The following is a 9,260-nucleotide window of genomic DNA, read 5'->3' as shown; positions in this document are numbered from 1 at the left end:
TGTTGTTTTATGTCGCACCACGGTCCTGTAGCAACGTAGTTTCGTTTTTACTAGGTACCGAGCCAGCGGTTTATGGTCGAAATTACAATAAAAAGCGACTTGACTTGACTTGATGATGGAATGTGTGCATCGATTACACAGCCAAAGCATTTTTCTTCGGGTGGAAGTGGCGGAAAAGAGGGGAGGGCGGTATAATTTCAAGGTGATTGGTGGAAGGTATAGCAGTGGGGGATGCCATAGGTTCTTTTTTTCACTCACAGACAATGAATGGAATTTGCAGCTAGGAGTAGTGTTAGAAGCAGATACATTAGAGACATTTAAATGATTTTCCATTGGGGCATGAACCTTGCAACTGAGGAATTTCTGTGGAAGACTATTTTGAAAACAGTCATCCCCAGATAAGAAGGTAAGGGCAAGCTAATGAGAACTGTGTTTTGCAGGAAATTGGCAGAGTAGTGACTGGGAGCTGTTGTTATTGGGTAAACGTACATCTGACCTCTGCGATTTATTTACAGTCGAGCTGTTCAGGAATGTTTCAAACTCAGTCAAAAAGGAAAAGGAACCACAAGGAATATTCGGTAAGGAGAAATTAGACAAGGCTATCGATAAATATTCAACAATATGCAAATTCGTCAGAGAATCAGTATAACGGAATGATGCTGGGGGAGGGGGAATGATTTTACAGATCTAGACTGAGGAGAATAGCAAGGCACTTTGCACATACATTAATAACAAGAAGGACATCACAGGGAAGGTAGGAATGTAGAACATCTCAGGGGCAGAGAACAGAACGTATGCCTGGTTCCAGAGGTTTTGGGCAAAGCACCAGATGATTAGTTCATGTCAATATTCCTCAAACTGAAAGTGACGCAGTAAAGAAAGTTCAGGAGGATACGCGGATATTCCGCGGCATGTTTATAGCAAGCTGCAGGGAGCGTTGGGACTCTCACCAGACTGGATGGGATACATCAGAGATTACTGAGTGAATGAGGCAGGATAGCAGATTTCTGCCGCCTCCATGGAGATCTTTGTAGATTCTTTTTAATTGCACAGGTGACTCTCTCTTTAGCCAGCGGCTTAATATAGGGGGTGATAACGCCCGGCCCGGCCAAACTGAAGAAATCGCGTTTGGGTGGATGCTGCGCGATGTCTCCCCTGTTACAATTCAGAACGGAAATAACAAACAAGACACAATATGCGATTAAACGATTCGGCTCTATAGTTCTTACTTTGACTATCTGGGTGGAAAAAAAAACACGAAAAAAAGAAAAGGGCCTAATCTTATGTAACAGTCTTTTGCACAAAGTTGGAGCTCACCGATATGCTGATTGTCCACCATCAACCTCCTCCGATCGTCGCTGGCCTTTGGGCCCTCGCTACAAGTCCAACTCGTCCGGTGCTCTACCAAATCTCTCCATTCGCGTCTTCTCTGCTCATCTCTCCCCGGCCACAAGACAGAGAAAGTCTCTCTTGCAGCTCACAAGAAACAACAACATACCTAACCCAATATCTCGAGTGTTAACTCAAACGTTGCAGCTACAGAGAAACCATTACATTATCAGTGAAACCCTGCAGCATGTTATACACAGGTTTTTGCAGAGGACTATTGATGAGCCAATAGTTTTTCCCTGTTTAAAAAACCAGAACAGCATGCAGTACGTAAAGTTCAAAGGAAATCCATTATCGAAATACAATCAGTGTATGTCACCATAGCCAGCTCAAGATTCATTTTGTTGCAATTATACACAGTAGAGCAAAGAAATCCCATATAATCAAAGAAAAACATACATCGACTGAGAAAAAATCAAGGAGCAAAAGACGACAATCACTCAAATACAAATAAACAAACAAATAAATAATACAGAGCACACGAGATGATAGTGTGCATATCGCATCAGTATGGCTCTAGTGTTGCAGTAATTGGGTAAAAACAATGACATTTCTAACAACATGCAAGCAAGCTGCAAAATCGCCTCACAAAACTGAACAGCATTAAACGTTCTGTTGACTGAGAGCGGATGTAGTTGTGCCATCTCTGGCCTGGAATGATCCACAAACATCCTTGATATATAACTGCGAACATCAGCAACTGCAGCCATGCAGATCATGTTAGAATCCCTGCTACGAAGGTTGTGCAACTCCAGTTGCTGATAGTGAACTTGTTTTAATTTCTGGTCTGACAGCACTCAGCGGAGTGATGACCCAAAGCACGGGTGCCTGCATTATTGATCAACAACCCTCCTCTTCAGGATATCCGATGACAGGATCACGGAGCAGACCTGAATTCTCTGGGCAATTCAACTGCGGCCACAATCCATGTTGTCCGTTACAGAACGGAAGGGAAGAGGGGAGAGCTACAGCAAGTCAAGTTAACCCAGTGCCTCAGCAAGGAATGTTCACAGACAGTGCATAATCAACCTCGGCAAGAAAGTTCTTTGTAAAGTCTGATTTCCCTTTGCACAGCAGGGGCCTGGAGTCACTATGCGTACCAAAACATGATGAGGATGCAAATGAGGAGTTATAGGGTGACAGTTAATGTTGGTCAGTTGCTTTGCTATCGTGGTGAGACCATGAGGGTGTTGATAGATGACAACAAAAGCCACGGTTTAGTGTGGTCGGAGTGATGGATTCAGTCGTTGAGTGTAACAACGAATGGTGCGGGATACAGACACTCCCAGGGAGATTCGAAGAACAAGAGAAATTCCAACTTCCCATGGTCCGTGAACTGATCAGTTCAATGCAAAATTACTTGTTCAATTTTATTTGCCTATTTTAGGCAATATTCCTCTTGAAGAAGAAGTGTAAAATCAGCGTCTCTGCGTCGGAGAATTGAGCCCCGGTCTCCCGCGTGACAGGCGGGGATACTAACCACTATACTAACGAGGAGCCGCTGTTGGTTCATCGTGATAAAAACATGAAAGAGCACAAGGGAGTGAACAGAATTACCTTGATGTTTGTTCACTACAATATCTCAGTCAGTTTCTTCATGTCCTTCCCATAGAAGTGTCTCAGTTTCCTCCAGCTTTTCAGTCACCGGTTGTTTTCAAGGTTTAGCGAAAGGAACTCTCATTTGAACCTAACGCCGTGTTGTTCAACAGATCAGTTATATATTTTGGTTTTATAATGCGACAGGCAATAGGCGATGTGGAACTCTTCGAATTTTGAAGGGATCATTCTCACTTCAGTCCGATCCGAGCGAATTACTGGGAGTTTTGCATCTCCGATTTGTCGGAAGATGGAAAACTTAACTGGGCATAACAGGAATTGGACCAGGGTGGGGAATCAGAGTGACCAACCGGATTCAGACAGCAGGTCAAGCCACAGTCAGGCACCACTGGAGATAGTTCAGGACCCAAACCTCCTGCAAGAATGATGAAACAATGGTGATATAATGATGAACAGAGCTGTCCTGCAGACAATTGACGCCGGTTTGATTTCCGACGATCGCAGTTAGCAGAGTTTTCATCTATCATCGAATCTATCAGAAATAAATCATTCATAGAACCCGATCAGTGCAGACTTCTATCGGCCGAGTGGTCTAACCCTGCTAACTCGTGTAGGAAGTCCAGAAATTGCTTAAATCCATGATTGAGTGCAACATTATTATCCACCCTGGGCTGGCCAGTCTATCAAGGATGGATTTCCCATCTTTCACATTTTCTCGATGAACCGACCAGTGCAGCTTCCTGCTCTCACTCTAACCCAGACTCCCGCAACAAACAGGAGGACATCAAAACATGTCGGATGATGAGTTCACCCTGAGTGTGTCGGTCCACTCACTAATCCCTCTGTCTATTTAGAACCAGTGGGATCCCTGTCCACACCCTCTGTCCATTACACGATTAAGTTAAACCCTTTATTGTGATTAAAAAATGTAACATAGAGTCACAGGATCGTGCCGCCTTGAAACATGCCTTTCTACCCATCGCGTCCATGCTGATATTCAGAAAACAATCACACCAGAGAGAGAAAAAAAACAACTAACTTATGAGCAATTGCCGTCTGTGCCTTGATTGTCGAGGTGTTTGCCCAAACAATTCTCTAATATTGTGAGTGTACCTGCCTCCATCTGCCACTCAGGCATGGGTTCCAGTTTCCAAACGCCATCTTCATGAAGTTGCGCATCTGATGCTGTCTAGCTTTACACAGGTCACGTCAGTTTACTAGTATTCTGATAAGGCCCCGCTAATTTGATATGACCTTCATAGATCTCTGTCACCTCCAGCACTCTATGGATACAACCGCACTCTATCCAGTCTCAGTTTATACCAGAACTCTCCATCTCAGGCAAAATCTTTATGAATATCCCCTGCATTCAACACTCTAGTTCGATTACAGAGTGCGCAGACGTTTCGATTCGCGAATCCCCGGTAAATTAGAAGGTTTATACCGAAATTACGACCTTTGACCCAGCACGCTCCCGCTGCACCACTCTGCTATTGGCTAAACTTGGTGTTGCGCTGCTCCGTTGTGGACGCTTCTCATTTTTTTTCTTTCATTTTTATTTATCGGTGTTTTGCTGACGTCACATGGTTTCCCTTAATAACTGCCCTTTGTTGATGTTTATCGCGCCTATCTCTCTGCCCGTGTGTCTCTGTATTATTTTCCGTGTTTCCTCACCCCTGCCCCCATCCCTTTATTATCCCTCTGCTCTCCGTGCTTCCACACATTCGGAAACCTCGTTCCCGGTATGTCAGCAATGAACGTATTATGCATTACTTAATCAACACGGTTTCAGTAGCCCTGCTGTCACACACTCTGTTTAATTTCCACCGTGTCCCTTCCGTATTTTGTCTCTTTGTCTCTGGGCTGTTCTTCGGGACAAACATCAATGGGTTGAAAAATGAGGCTTTTCTGTCACGTTGGTGTGAAAACCGGGGACCGAGTCTTTTGGCCTACTCGGGATGCTCCAGAGCGGATCTGTTATCTAGTTTGATTCGGGATGCTGTGAGCTTGCTTCTCTTGTATGCTCGATGTGTGTTTCTTTCTCTGCGCATTGGCTTTTGGTCTTTTGAAAATTGGTTTATTCGAGTTTCTTGCCTTGTGGCTGCCTATGAGCAGAAATATCGCAAGGTGTATAATTTATACCTTATTTGATAATAAATGTGCTTTGATTCTTTGAATACTCTTCGTTAATAGATTTCGCCTTTATTGCCCTCTGAGAAAGGGAGATCCAAACAACCCCGTTCTCCTGCCTGCAGGTAGGGGCCGCTACCTCAGGAAGGGTTCCTTTAGAGACGGAGTGGGCGCGGCAAAGGGTGACAACTTTTGTCCACTGAGGAGACATTGTGAGCCGATACACTCCGGAATAATCTGATTTCCTCACACACTCACGGAGCCCCAAGATTAGGAGCCAATTCTGAAGATGTACGGCTTAATAGGAAAGCAGTTCAGTCCGTGTTGGCGGCAGATTATCAGTCGAATGTCAAGAATGATGAGAGTCACTCAACTGACAGAATTTCCAATGAACAGCCTGCTTTCAGAGCAAGAGATTTGAAGCACAATAAAATAAACAGTTTTCTTTTCTTTATTCCATAGCTTCATCAGGAGACGGCGACACAACTAACAGTTTGGTAGAAGGAATAAAGGAATTTCTAATTACGTAGACACAAATGACTCTGAGTGGACCCACTTAAACCACAGTGGAACATGATTAGTGAAACCTCAATGAACCTCTGCTCTACCTTCCTAATCAGTTGCAGGGCAACTGCGACCACTCAGCTGGGGAGGCAGAAAGACGTTTTTCACGGGATCTTATCACTATGCCCCGGGTCAATTGAGCTGGACATCAGCGTCGGTGTCAGAGAAACTGGACAGACATCCGCTCCACATCCACCTGATCTTTACTTATTAGATGGTTTTCATTAGTTCCTCCCTCATTGTTCTAAATTCTCACGAGTGTAGGCTCAGTCTCCAAACACTTCTCTTATTTTTGCCGTTTCATTCCGGGATCATTATCGTGAAACCCCACTGAGCCCACACAATGCCAGAGCATACTTAATTAGAAATCGGGCCCAAACTTGTCTACAATCCTCTAAATGAATCTGATCACTGCCTTACGATACACCATCATGATATCCTTGCTTTTAGATGCTAGTCCGAGCGGATTGAAGCTAAAACTGCATTCGCCGTCCTTAGCATCGACTCAACCTGCAACTTAATATTAATGGAGCCCTCAGTATAATTCCCGAGTCCATACGCTTACTGATTTATGAATTTGCTCCCCGTTTGGGAAATAGTCTACAGCTTTGTCTTTTCTACCAAAGTGTATGCCTCTGCACTACCGTACTCTGTAATCCATTTGCCTCTTATCCGTCTATACTCAAATCTGTCCAAATCCTTCTGCGAACTTCCTACTTTATCAACTTTACTAGGCCTTCCACCTCATTTTCTATCACATGCAAAACCATCAATTTCGTCATCCAGAACATCGATACATAACGTACAAGGCAAAACGCTCTCCAGAACTCCTCTAGTTATCGGCAAACGACAGAAAACACGATGTTTTTTTTCCCAGCCTTTACCTCCCACCAGTCGCCGATATATTGTCGATGCTTGTATCTTTCCGGTAATACCATGAGCTCTAATTTTGTTTAGCAGCCTTATCAGTGGCATTTGACTAATGTATTCTGAAAATCCAAATAAACAACATCCAGTTGCTCTCCTTTCACTATCATTTCTATATTTCCTCTGCTATGAGTGATGAACAGATCTGATGGACAATGGGGTGCAGAGACCCATCCCCCCTCCTGAGAACCATTAACCATTACTGTTGCTATACTGCTCATGAGAGAGAGAGATGGAAACATGCAAGAACATCTGCTACAGATAAGAGAGGGAGAGAGTGATGATTTACTGTATTGTGACTTCTACAAGGATTATTTACCTTTTACTATTTTGCCCGTTAACATTCCTCAGGAGACAGCAGGAGTGGCCAGATTTGATGGACAAATTCATTCAGAGTTGATGGATAGCTGAGACCCCGTGGGTAGGGTTAAAAGACAGGTCTGGAGTGACACCCTTCAGACACACCAGGAGACGCATCAGTGGACACTGATTGAATGTTGGAAACCCACAGGAAAGATGGGAGCATCGGAGACCGAACCAGGTAATCGGTCAGTTAAACGTACAGTGTTACAGTAGGGCCTGTGGGGAGTTGTGTGTGTGTGTCCACTCATACCAGAGTGACGAGTCCACCACAGAAGAATGGTCTAGCTGAATGACAGAGGGGTCATAAATGAATAGCCACAACGACACGACGGATTAAGAAAAGAGTAAATGGTTTGCCTGCCGCAGCTGTTACATCTCTCACTCTCTCTCTCTCTCTCTCTCTCTCTCTCTCTCTCTCTCTCTCTCTCTCTCTCTCTGTCTCTCTCTGTCTCTCTCTCTGTGTCTCTCTCTCTCTCTCTCTCTCTCTCTCTCTGTCTCTCTCTCTGTCTCTCTCTCTCTCTGTCTGTCTCTCTCTCTCTCTCTCTCTCTCTCTCTCTTCTCTCTCTCTCTCTCTCTCTCTCTCTCTCTCTCTCTCTCTCTCTCTCTCTCTCTCTCCAACGATTACAACACAACAACCAATACGACCTCAGCACGCATGAACTGAACTGAAGTTTATACTTTTCTATGACAATTCATTTACCCCTGGACAGCGATAGAACTGTTTATTATAGATTATTTTTATTCCTACACTGTTAGGTTTATTATTGTTAACTTGTGTTATCCATATATATTTGCATTATTGGTATTGTTTTGCTTATTTTATTAATAAACACCTTTGAATACAGTACCACCAGACTCTACCGGATTCTACTTTCTCTGCTGGTCAGACACCCAGTTATGGGGTACGTAACACCTCAAATAATTCTTGCAGATTTGTCAGGAAATATTTCCCATTAAGAAAACCAATTTTGCCCACATTTTATCACGTGCCCTCAAAGCACCCCGAAACCTCATCCTTAATAATTGACTCTGACATCTTCACAACCACGACACCCTTGCTAATCTGTCTGTCACGTCCTGTCTTTTGCTTCCCTGCCGTCTAGAAGGGTATCATGACATTTGCAATTTACTTGTACTCTGAACCGTTCCAGAAAGCAGTTATTCTTGAAAGATCATTTCTAACGCCCCATAATCTCATCAGCTGCCTCTTTCACAATCCGGCGGTGTAGTCCTATCTGCTACAGGCGACAACTATTTTCAGTTCTTCCAGGCAACTACACTCACTTCGTCTCTGACCCTCTCGAATTTCTGGCATGTTTTTGGTACCATCAATATAAAAGACGGACGCAACTACTTATTAACTTTCTCCGCTATTTCTTTTTCTCCTATTGCTACCTCCTATTTCCAGCGTCGAATATCCACTCTTGCTTGCTTTTTAAATTTCTGCATATGTGGAAAAATACTGTTTACATCCTCTGTTATATTAATAGCCGATGACCTTTCACCGTAATGTCCCGGCTGTCAGTTGTACGAACGGACTTACCGAACTATTTTTCTACTTGGTCCCATCGGCCTGCATCTGGACCCTAGCCCTCCATACCCCCACCATTCATGTACTTATCTAACCACGACGTCACATTGGGTCAGGATTCTGAAGGTTTCTTTTTGTAGAGGCTTCGGCAGCTACGGCGAGTAGAGGCTGAGGACGAGCTTGCTTCCAGTGAGGTAAGGCAGGGTAAGTTTCTTTAGGAACATTTTCGTCTGCTGGAGGCGCAGTGAGATCAGCGCCGGGTTCGAGAACGGAGGATGCCGAGTTCATCCAGTGACAGTCCGCTCCCTGCCGGGTTGATATCGAGCTCGCAAGTCGACCTCGTAAGAAAAAAATAAACACTGCCACCTCCAGTTTAAATTCCCACGCAAAATATTGTGGAGGATCAAATACCCAAACCCAATTAATTTAATTAACTTAAGAGTTGGTAATGGAGGCAGTATATAGGGCAATCCAGTGCTCCGATTGTAAGATGTGTGAAGTCAGGGACAGCACAATTACCTCTGACGACTACACCTGCAGGAGCTGCATCCAGCTGCAGCTCCTGTTAAACCGAGTTAGGGAACTGGAGCTGGAGCTGGATCAACTTCGGAACATTCGTGAGGCATGGCAGTAATAGATCAGTGTTCCAGGGAGACAGTCACCCCTAAAAGTCAGGAGATTAGTGACTTTCAGGAGAGGGGAGTGGAATAGACAGAAAGGGCAGTGCACCCCTGTGATGTTCCCATCAACAATAAGTATACCGTGTTGGATACTGTTCGCGGGGACAGCCTACCAGGTA

The sequence above is a fragment of the Hypanus sabinus genome, chromosome 31 (genome assembly GCF_030144855.1).
Source record: "Hypanus sabinus isolate sHypSab1 chromosome 31, sHypSab1.hap1, whole genome shotgun sequence".
In the NCBI taxonomy this organism is placed as follows: domain Eukaryota; kingdom Metazoa; phylum Chordata; class Chondrichthyes; order Myliobatiformes; family Dasyatidae; genus Hypanus; species Hypanus sabinus.
The sequence above is the reverse complement of the archived record's forward strand: the minus strand, read 5'-3'. Positions refer to the sequence as shown.